This window comes from Amphibalanus amphitrite, unplaced genomic scaffold, assembly GCF_019059575.1.
Source record: "Amphibalanus amphitrite isolate SeventyFive unplaced genomic scaffold, NRLGWU_Aamphi_draft 001229F_arrow, whole genome shotgun sequence".
In the NCBI taxonomy this organism is placed as follows: domain Eukaryota; kingdom Metazoa; phylum Arthropoda; class Thecostraca; order Balanomorpha; family Balanidae; genus Amphibalanus; species Amphibalanus amphitrite.
The window spans coordinates 1-10,438 of NW_024882722.1; the positions used below are offsets into that span (position 1 = coordinate 1).

At 49.4% G+C, this 10,438-nt stretch overlaps 1 pseudogene; it reads left to right on the forward strand.

Moving 5' to 3' along the window:
* The first annotated feature begins 5 nt into the window (after positions 1-5).
* On the forward strand, positions 6-2,520 carry LOC122371292 (annotated as a pseudogene).
* Positions 2,521-10,438: the final 7,918 nt, after the last annotated feature.

Consider the following 10,438-nt stretch of genomic DNA (forward strand, 5'->3'; position numbering starts at 1 on the left):
ATCTACCGCAAGAGGAGTCAGAGTTTTTCGAACTGCTACGAACATACTTCCCGACCATGTACGACGTCAAATACCTGATGAAGTCGTGTAAAAACTTGAAAGGCGGGCTCCAAGAGGTAAGTAAGGACAGATAACTTTGCCATTGAATTGTCTTTATAGCTTCATGTCACTTTTAAAATGTTTTGCGCTTGTCATGTTATGCGACATACTTATGGTTTGATTCAGTTTACGTCTAACCGTATTGGTTCTATTTCCAGCTGGCTGATCAACTGGACCTGGAGCGGGTTGGACCGCAGCATCAGGCAGGCAGTGACAGTCTGCTCACCGGCGCCGCCTTCTCAAGATGAGGGAGGTCAGTGAAGCTTTTGCCGGTTTTGCACATGTTTTCGTGAGCTTCAAATGTAATGAATCAGTTACAAATTTTTGTATCTTTGCATTTGAATTAGGTACTGAAGAAGCCAGTCTTGTCTTAGAAACCGCAGTCTTTCGGACATTTCTGTCCGCCTCACGCTGTTTGGAGCCCTTTTGAAACTGACATTGCCTCCTATTCCGTTCAGATGTTCTTCGAGGACAACATTGACGACGCCAAGTACGGCGGCCACCTGTACGGTCTGGGCACTCCGTACATGGTTAACGGGGGCGGCGCGCAGGAGGCCAACGGAGACGCCTCGTCCTCCGCATAGGTAAGGGACGGGAGACGACCGGGGGAGACTGGTACTGGGGCGGGGGCGGCGCGCAGGAGGCCAACGGAGACGCCTCGTCCTCTGCATAGGTAAGGGACGGGACGGGAGCGGGGGGGGGGGGGGCAAGAGGCCAACGGAGACGCCTCGTCCTCCGCATAGGTAAGGGCATAGACCTCTGTACACCAGAGGTCTATGGTAAGGTGTACAGAGGAGAGGTCTATGGTAAGGGACGTGAGACGACCGGGGGAGACTGGTACTGGGGCGGGGGGGGGGGGCAAGAGGCCAACGGAGACGCCTCGTCCTCTGCATAGGTGAGGGACTGGAGCAGGCCGGGGGATGGAGCTGGTACTGAGGGGTCGGGCGGGACGGGATCCTGGTCGGAATAGGCCCCGGGTACAAGAAGGATTCTGACGGCTAGGGGTGCTCAGATCGGTGGCATTGGGGCTAGATGGGATAGACGAGTGGTGTGAGAGACCAAAATTTGTCATGTGTCACATGCTGGATCAGCGTTTTTTTTTTTTTTTTTTTTTTGACGATCGCTTTCATAATTGTAACGTTACTGGGGGTCGAACGATGAGTTAATTGGACTTGTCATTGGGCTATGTTCAATTTTGCAATTAGCGATCAGTAAGATTGGCTGGGAAACATCAGAGCCGCAAGTCCAAAAAGCAGACGAGTAACTCTGCCTTTTCTTGCGTTTCAGTACCCGACAGGACCGGACTCGAGAAATTCTCTGTGATACAAGGGTTCAAATCCCAATTTTACCCCAGTGTCCGGTGTCGGCGGTGCGGAGTGCCGTGCGCCGTGTCCGCGGACCTACCCCGCGGCCGGCCCCGCCGCATGTGCAGGGGCCAGAGCGAGAGCGATGAATTGTGTCGGCCGGCCGGCCGTCTCACCTTCCCGGGCGGCCGGTGCGCGCCCACTGTACAGTGTACAGCCCGTGACTGAGAGCGGTCGCCGTCCGCTCCCTGTGTGTGAGGGGGCGCGCGCGTCTGTGTGTGAGTGTATGTGTGTATGTGTCAGCGGGGTGTGTGTACACGGATCTCGTACGGAGGTGAAGGGTGCGACTGATGGCCGCGGCGTCATCAGGCGCGCGCGACAGACCCACCTCACACAAGATTAAACTGGCACCGCCCGGTCGGTGTGCGTGCGGGCCTACGCTGCGGGTGCTCTGCGAACCTAGTCTTCTTTTTTAAGATTGCCTAGCGCGGCGCGTTCACGGCCGTCGAATCGTGCTCTGGACTGGTCTCTTCATTGGTGGCGCTGGTCTTACTTTTACTGAATGGTTTTACTCGACAGGGGAGGGGAGCGTGGGTGAGGGACGCGGGCGCCGGTGGTTTTATCTTGTGTGCGGGGCGGAGCGATGGAGGCGGACGGGTCGCTCACTCGTGCCCCTCACCTCCGTCGGCGCGCCTGCCCGTCTCGGCGCCGACCAGCCGGCCGCCGAGACGCGCGGGCTTTCCTAAATATCTGCTCGGCCGCCGCCCATTCCAGCCAGTCTGTCCGAATCGTATATCTGTCTGGTCCGCGTGAGAGTCACCCTTTGCGCTCGTGGCCGCCGCTCGACGCTGTCAGACAGCAGTCCGACCGCTGGCTCGTGCTCTGGTAGTGCGCCCTGAGTCTTACTTCATTCGCCGAGGACCGCCCGGTCTCCTCAGCTGGGACGCAGCCCGCCAGGGCTCAGGGTGATGTCCAACCTCAATGGTCTCACTGCCCTCTTCCTCTCTTCCCACAAGTGTCGACGCTCAATCACAAAGGGGTGTGCCCGCCGTCAGGTATTTAGGAAATGTTTTTACTCTGTGTATTCTAACGATGTAAAATACACCTTGCAAAGCCATCACTTTGTTTTCAGATCATGGTGTAGCGAACAGGCGAACGATGTAAATGTGTGCGAGGTGGTCCGACATTCTGCGCTTTGTTGCTGGGGAGCTGTCAAAATGTCGCGTTCAACTTTCTCGCAATGTTTGCATTCATGCGAATGATCTTCTGTCTTGCCACTACCAATCTACCGGCGGTATTCACATCAGCGCTAAATGCCGAACAAGGACGAGAGCTGCGGCAGCACGGTTTGACCTTGCGTGAGACGCATTGAAACTGCCCGGAACTCTGATCAGACTGGGCGCCGGAGGACGTTTGCTCATCGAGTCACCTTTCTGCGGAGCCGCCATTTCCCCACTATGCTCACAGACGATCAGGGGCGTCCGTTTCGACACTCCCCAGACGAGGTCAGCCGGTGTGGGTGGTGTATAGCCAAAGTCAGTTAACCCGCGCCCCGTAGGGGGGGGGGGCCGAAACGCCCCCCCCGTCCTTTTCGGTCGATATCTCCTAAACGGCTGGAGATATCGCCACCAAACTTTCAGGACCCCTCCGGGCATCGATTTTACACATTGTGACCAAAAATTTTTTCCAGAGGCTATGATAGGTTGGCCATAAATGACGTCAGAATGACGTCATGTTCTGTCATTTTCGACCGAAAAAAGACCTTCGCGAGAAGACCTGTCAGGCCTACAGCTTTGAAGATACAGAAAAATGATCAAGACACAAAAGGTGTAGAATTGACAGAGCTACAAAACTGCTATCTCGGATTTTTGAAATTTTCGAGTTTTGACCCCCAAAAATCAAAAATGCATTTTTTTGGATATATAAGCCGAAAAATCCAAAAAGTTTTTTGATTTTCAAAAAACCCGGAATATATGTGATAGTACCTACCGTCTTCTACCTACATACCAAATTTCAGATCGATACCTCGTTTTTTGGCCAAGTTATAACGAAAAAACTGTTCAAAAATGATGACGTCAAATTTTCAAACTCAATTTTTGGCAATTCTAGACCTCGTAGAGCAAAACAAAGACCACCATTGGACTCCCCGTGACGAGCTGCATCGAATCGATACCCATTTTATGCAAAAATATCAACTTTGAAATTTGACCTAATTTGACCTGACCTTGACCTGACCTTCACCAAAACGTGACCTAGGCTGGCCCCAAAGGCTACCTAACCCACATAATCGCATTTGTCATGTAAAATGGACCATAAAACATGTATCACACGACACTTTCATAATGTGACCCCCGGTGACCTGACCTCGCTGTGACCTGACCTGGTATCAGTGACCTCAGATAGCAAAGTATGTGTTTGACGAACAATGTACCATCGATGGTTTTCAATAAATTACCAATTTACTCGATTTCACAACACATTTCTTGAAATACCTGTGAACGGTGAAAATCTGACCTTTGACCTGACCTGTGACGTCATCGGTTTGACCTAGGTCAATGAAATTTGGTCACAAGGTAGTTCCCGGGTGGGGCTATCGAACGCCGTTTGAATTTTGAAAATCGGCCGGTAACTTTCCGAGATCTTAGGGGGGGCCGAAACGGCCCCCCCCCCCTACGGGTTGTGGGACCGATTCCCTTCTTCCATATCATGATAAAGAGAGTACACGTTCAAGCTTTGTTACATAGAAATAGCCGTCACTTTCCCCACGTGTCGGCACCGTCCACCGACCCGGCGGGTCGGCGGACCGGTCCTTCATTGTGCAACCACCCTGCATATAACGCACAGGCACTGGCGAATCAGGATCAGAACCACAGTTGCAATACAAGTCTCGGCCCGCTCAGTCGTCTCTCCTTCCGCGCCTCCGCGACAATGGTGGCAGCGGCGGTCGAGGGGACTTGTGCCCCTCAACACGGACCCCAGCCTCTACATCTGCACTGACATCGCAGACTGGTTAGTCCGTGCTCCGTGACGGTGTATCGCCCCTACGTCACGTCATCGACTAGGGAGCTGACCATCCTGGACTCGTCATCGTCCAGCAGCACCGTCTCCAGTGAGTAGCTCTGCCCAGCAAGACTATCTGCCCTGCGGCAAGGTCATCAGCTACCCTGGACTACTACGGAGCCCGCCGACAGCGCACGGCTCATCAGCCCGCGCCGTCCTCCTCAGCATCATCGAGTGATGGACACCACCTCGCTGAAGGACTCAAGATCGGAGGAGAGAAGAGAAGAAAAAAAAAATATCAACGCTAAATTCAAGACAACTTGGCACCGAAATCAAGAAAATTCACCCATTATGAACTTTTGCTGTATTTTCGTCAAAAAGTGACAGTGAAATTGTGCTGTGAAATTTGTTTTAACTTCGATGTGTTTCAAAAACCGTACTGTTTCATTATCCGTTTTCGTCAGTGTTCTGTCGTTTGTTGTGCTTCATTGTGGTTGCTCACCCCAAAATTTACGGAGAAATTGCAAATGCGCTTAATTTTTGCCTGCATTTTGCAGTGTCACTTTGACACTAATAAGCATAAAAAGAGCATATTCTGAAGTCGGTATGAACATTCAAATACGTTAATCGTGGTCAATTCACTGAAATTATATTGTATTGATATTCGGCCAGAGATGCCGAGGGCCATGGAGATGCCCAGGGACGGTCCCCGCCAAGAGTGCGGAGGGATCGCCCGGTAGTAGGTGTAATTGTCACGAAACTTACTTATCTGTTCATACCATTTTGTGATACGCTCATATGGAAATTTCTTTCTCCGTCAGCTAAACGTTTCCTCTCTTTGTTATGATCGCTTCGGTTCCCTACGCTTCCCTGGGGGAGGGAAGATAATGTGGGACCGATTCCCTTCTTCCATATCATGATAAAGAGAGTACACGTTCAAGCTTTGTTACATAGAAATAGCCGTCACTTTCCCCACGTGTCGGCACCGTCCACCGACCCGGCGGGTCGGCGGACCGGTCCTTCATTGTGCAACCACCCTGCATATAACGCACAGGCACTGGCGAATCAGGATCAGAACCACAGTTGCAATACAAGTCTCGGCCCGCTCAGTCGTCTCTCCTTCCGCGCCTCCGCGACAGGGTGGTAGGGTCCGCCGGTAGCCCTACGGGGCGCGGGTTAATGGGGGACGGTATTGACTTGACGCCAAGTCAACATTGCATGGGTAAGGGGTAAAGGCCGGCCTTGGCTGAGGCTCGTGCAGTGACTGTAAGGGAAATGCCTACGATTCTGGGTTTCTGCATTTTTTTCTCGACAAAATCCCCATTGTGCTTAGACATAGGTCGAGCTAGCATGAATAAATTCAACTCATTTTACGAAGCTTGCCCTTCGTGAGCCAAATAATAAGCTTATCCTGTGCAGCGTGGACATAATTGGAGCTCGGACTGAATTTCACTTGTGAAGAACTTGCTGAGTCTATTGATAACCGACAGGGGTTCAACCTTCTAAAATACCATCTTTCTCATCAAGGATATCGACAAATGCAGATATTCAAGTGCTTTAATGGTTTATTTTTACGGTAAACGTTTTGCGATTTTCTCGCCCCATACGACTGGTTGCATGCTTGCCGGCCAAAGTGGGCGGACTGTTGATCGTGATTTCCCAGACAGCTATGTTTCGTTTATCGGAATGCTTTATCTATAATTTACGACAAGAAAAACGCCTGGCGTCGATGCAAGGTCGCCGCAGTTTTCAAACTACTAGGACGGCGATCCCAAAGTGCATACATAAATGAAGCCGTGTCCCTGAGAACAACTGGGGGTGGACAATGGGCATGCTAGGAGTATCAGGCACATGAAGGCTATTTTTGGCAGGTTGAAAGTCTCACGAATCTAGGTGTCATTGTTAGCTTTCAAACCGGTGAGGTGTTCATAAACGGGACGGTGCTTACGACCGAGACTGATAGGTTGTAATTGTTGATGAATTACACTCCTTTTTGAAGTAAGATATTTCCTTTGCCCATAATATGTATCTGCCTTATGCCTTCGGTCGCCTGAGGTTTATGACTAGCTTATCAGATTTCTCAACATCGATCAATGTCTGCTCAATGCTCAGTGAGCATGACACCTATTGTTGTGCTATCTTTGGCGTCACTTCAAAGCTCGCTATTCATCGTTACCACCTACGTAGGCTTCGATTGACTTTTAGTTAAATTATCTTTATTATTTTCAAAGCTTTCAATAGCTCGATCAAGTGTTATCAGATTACCTACATAAGTTTTGTCGGGCTCATTTCATTACTCGTCTTGAAAGCTGGCATTCCCTCGTCCTCCCTTGCAGCCTTTAAAGCGTCATGCTCGCCCGCCGATGCTTTCAATTTCGTTAACCGCAATTTTAGCTCGACAGGCAGGCCCATTGCCTGATCACTCCATGTCTGGCAATTGTAAAAAAGCCCGCCACGCTGAGGCTGAAGGTGTGGCTGACAGGACCGGGTAGGGCCTCTCCGGACCAGCCAGTTTACCTCGTGTGCCCCACCGTGGGGCCGTTTCGGGGGGTTCTCCGAGTGCCCGTGCGCAGTCGGTCTGCAGCGCCCGTCCGGTGTGCCGCGGTGCGGCTCACACGCGCGGGACCTGTGGCCGTCCCACCCCGGGTCGCCAGGTCGGAGCGCCGCCAGCGGAGATACATCGCGCCGCCCGTGGAGACACATCGCGCCGCTATCTCTCCGGTATCAGTCAGAGCGGCACCCGAGGAGGCGCAGCTCTGTTTGCTCAGTGCCGTGATTTGAGCTGTGATTTGTTTCACGCGCTGACCGCCGGCGGTGGCGGCGAGGACTGTTGTGCGGTGGTGCTACCGGTAGCGTTGAGACGGGCCGAAGGTTACTCCAGCTGTCTCTGAGAGAGATCCAGTCAGGGAGGATCTCTGGTTGGCGCAGAACGGACGGGTCTGTGCGCGCGGTGTGAGACCAGGCTCGGATCACCGGCAGACCAGAGCAGGGTCTCTGTCTGCCGTGTGACGTGGCCGCGATTCTGTACCGAGCCGAGCGAGAGTGACTTCATTCTCAAGACGGCAAGAGGCAACTTCAGGCACAGTTATCAGTGAGTGCGGTCTGATGATACCGTACATTCTGGAATAGAGGCAACCGTCATTTATCCGTGGACGAACGGATATCGTTCCCGGACGTGCACTTCTCGACTGCTGCGGTATAATAATTCGAACTACCAGGCTAGTTGGAAAGGGGCCTTTCTGTAATGCTATGACAATAAATGGTAAACTAATAAGTGTAGTGGCACATAAATTTGATTTGGCTTTGACGCAAATTTACACCCATGCGTCATTTTCTCATCTCTTGCCTATTTAACCGGTACCACGTTTGATCATTTTAGTTATGGAACCGTTCAGCAGGGTCGTCGTTTACGTAATTCAGCGTTTAAGAATTAAGATAAGCCGATTAGTTTTGAGCCCAGTGGAATTTTGTAAAAACAGGTAGCAATTATCTATGCACGCCATGCTGTGTAAGTAAATCTTAGTTTGATCCTTTTATTTCCTGCTGAATGCTCACTGACGACCCTGACATACATGCATCGAACATGTACGCTTGATAATCATTGCACCGTAGATAATTTTGAATGGAGAATCCATCTTAGCTCTATGGGCTGATTGCGTGGAGACAGCTCAGTAGCCAGATGGAGGTATTAAGATCCAATCCAGATGTGATATGTAAACCCGATTAAAAGTTGCACTCAGGTGATCATGCGGTGTGAAAGACCTCAGCGTAGAAAGGAATATAGACCCTGAAATTTGACCAATGGAAATGGGAGCTGCTCAATGCTCATACATTGGATACTTCGCTCATTGTCGGTGTTTTCTTTATTAACTGTAATCCCAGTTTGTAATGAATGTTAGGAAATCGCTGTTTTCTACAAGGCTTCGGATCAAATCAGTTATACATGTGAGCCAGGCCTTATTTAAATGATCATGTTGATAAGTGACCTATTGCAGCTTGCATGCATCCTAAATACCCATCTCCAAACCCCTCCACAGGTACGCGTGACATTCAATGTCATCACGGAAATGTCCGTTGTTCGTATAGGCATAGGTATATGTATCTCTACGGATACCAATGCAACATTCTATAGGTACTTACGTATACATCTTTAACGGGTGTGTTTCTTGGTATTATGAATCATAGATAACATGAATCATGTTGTCTATTCATGTTATCTACCTATGTATGAATAAATGAAAAACATTTTCATAAATCAATGCTTGTAAAGGCCCACCAACATATCCTATGAACGTATATTTTCAGTGTAGGCCAGCATGATTATGTGAAATGTGAATTACGTGTGAAATAATCAACAAGGCAATTGACCTCACGAAGCACATTGTGATAACGATGGTACGATGCAATACGACCGTATTAGCGCATCTTATGATTATATATGCTTTTATGACGATTTTGTGAATCATTTTACGTTTCAACACTCGCAGATGTGTTCGAGGGTGAGGTCCCGTCTGCTGTGGATAAAAAAAACTGTTTAGGCACGTTGTGTCTTCATTTATCACTTTGGTATACACGTAGTTATGAAAGCATTTATACGTTAGGGCACATTGATGTGCCTTGCCTGTTTCAGTGCTAAACTGGGCTGAACTGGGGCTCATTTTTGATTCAGAAATATGTTGTTCTTACGAAACTGCATGGGATTAATGAAAATTTAATGTTTAGAGATGAAACAGTACAATAACTTTATTTAAAGGTCTTTACCCAAAAGATTGGTTTACAAGTTGGCCTTATAGCTTTATGTAAGATGGTCTATAAAATGGGGAATGAGGTCTTCGCTTGTTCGGGAAATGCAAATTTAAAGTATCTCGTGAAATCAGGAGACCTCACTGTTGATAAAAAGAGTACATAAGCGATAATTCTCACCATAATGGCTGGCATTCTTCCTGATTTGCTTGTCGTTGCAATTAAAGTAATCTACATATTGCAAACACTTTGATAGCGTGTGCATTGCACACTCGTCCTTCTTATGCACACTAAGTTATCTTCCTAGGAAGAATCGAACACCTACGCATTCTGTCTCTCTCTCTTCCTCCTCGTTGCAAGTGCAGCATATAGCATGCCTCACCAGCACATCTCTTACAAACGACCTCCTCGTCAAAGTCACTGGTGACCCTCGCAACCTCGTCGTCCGCTCGACGGGGGCAACGATAAATACGGCGATAGCAACGCCCCGCCGGCAAAAACGACCCCACGTGGGAGACAGGGCACTGCTGTCTGTTGTCACAGGCCGTCGACGGCTGTTTATCGGCGGCGACAGACCCGTGCCCCTCCTCAGTCGCTCGGCCGTATACAGCACTCCTGCTCGACAGGCGCGCACGGACTGCAGGCCCGACAAACAAATGCCACTGGTGGATCTTGTGAGCCAAGCAACAAAGATGACGTACTGTGGGCTGGCCTGGGGAGAAATGAAAATATCCGGTCATCAGTGAGCCGCTATAGCTGTCACTTTTGATATTATGCAGACTTTCGGGATATTTGATTGGCGGCTGCATCTTGTAGCATCGCTGTTGTTACCACTTGCTTTAATATCACGACTTTTTGCTTTTTGCTTCGCGGAACTTACCCATGACAACGTATCATGTATGTTGCGTTGTATCGATACAGTTTTTCTTTTTTCAACTTGAGGTCAACGGCCCTTCAGCACTCATAGACAGATAGGTAGGTCTGGTAGGGCCCAAGCCTTCCCAATAAATCTGCCATTTTCATATAAACTCTGTAGCGCTGCATGGTAAGAGTGGCTTTGCCATCCTAAAACTAGCCATAAGCGCCCTTACCAATAACGTTTATTTAAGCGATTCCCGTGAGCGTACGTCCTGCACTTACACAGCTTCAAGATTTTAGCAGTCTGGTTCGATGTAACTAGACATTACTACACCGTCCTTGTCAGCATTATCATCAGATAAATCCATATGTGGACTCAGCGCGTGGAGTTTTCCGAAAAACCGTAAACCTGTTTTTGATCCTGATGATTACCA